This window comes from Cavia porcellus, unplaced genomic scaffold (assembly GCF_034190915.1).
Source record: "Cavia porcellus strain 051 isolate PalLab524CR breed Dunkin Hartley unplaced genomic scaffold, mCavPor4.1 scaffold_53, whole genome shotgun sequence".
Classification (NCBI taxonomy): Eukaryota; Metazoa; Chordata; class Mammalia; order Rodentia; family Caviidae; genus Cavia; species Cavia porcellus.
Genome location: NW_026947536.1, coordinates 4,250,001 through 4,251,365, shown reverse-complemented (window position 1 = coordinate 4,251,365; position 1,365 = coordinate 4,250,001).

Below are 1,365 nucleotides of genomic sequence, written 5' to 3'. Positions count from 1 at the left end.
CCTCCTTCCTCAGCCTCCCAAGTGCTGGGATAACAGGTGTGAGCCACCTCGCCCAGCTTAACTTCCTTGTTTTTAAATTTTGTTTTATTTATTTCTTTGTTTTTGTGGTACTGGGGATTGAACCCATGATCTCACGTTTCCTGTTTCCTAGGCTGCAAGAGCTTACAATACTGAGCTAAGTCCCTGGTGACAACTTGATGTGAAGAAAGTCTTTGAACGGTGGAGCCCACCAAGATGTGCCAGGCTTGCTTCCTTCTTTCCTCCCTTCTCGCCTTTCAACCAGGGCCAGCTGGCCACTTCCGAGGCAGGCCAGGCCACGCACTGAGAGGAGGTGAGGGCGCACCGGATCCCACCTGACATTGGCTCTGCTTCCACAGTGGTTGTCTTTATGTGATCTGGTGTGAGCCACACGCTGGGAAAGGACTGCCCCATCTGTTGGTCTGTCTTGGTTTTCCTTACTTCTCTCATTTTAATTAATGTTGGAGATGACAACTAAGGTCTCTTCTTTGACAAAGCTGGTGCTTCACTCCCCCGCCCATCCTGCCCCACCTGCCCTACCTGCCCCGCCTGTCTTTAGTTTTATCTTCAGAATGTCCTGACAGTGTCTCCGTAAACCACTGAATAATTCCTCTGGCAGGCTGGGCTCAAATCTGCAAAAAAGTCAAATCTTTGTGACGAACTCGGTTTTCTCCTTGTCTTTGAGTTTTAGGTTAGGATTCTAAGCCTTCACCGCCACACACAACACCCACTGTTGTCGTCATTCTCCTTGGTGTTGCTTGTTGTCCTTAACTTACCATGGTGGTGGTGGTGGTAGTAAAGACATCCCATCACATGGGGCTGGGGCACGCCCAAGTGAAGGAGCTGGTACCCAGCAAAACCTACATCTGAACATCTGACTTATCATCTTTATCACCTTTAAGCATATATATATATATATATATATATATATATATATATATATATATAAAATCAATGCTGTTCAGCATACAGGAGAGGGGGATGGAACAGGACAATGACTGCCAGCCAGCCAGCCAGCCAGGGTCATGGGGGACATCACGTGGGGGCAAGGTGGAGGCCAAGGGACTTGCCTGAGCAGATATTGGGGGATAGTGCTGCCCAGGCACCCCACCCCACTCCACTGCTCTCAGCATGAAATGTAGCCCAAGGCAAAGAAGTGGTGCATAGGCCCTTGACTCCAGCCCTAGGTGAGCTAAGAATGACAGGAGTGTCACCAGTCACTAGTTTAAGGTCAACCTGTGAAGATTGCCCTGGGCTACATGGCAAGGGTCCATCCTCCCTCCCTCCCCCCTTTCTCCCCTCCCTCCCCTTGGCCCCCCCCCCCCCGCCCTCTCCCCCTCTTTCGGT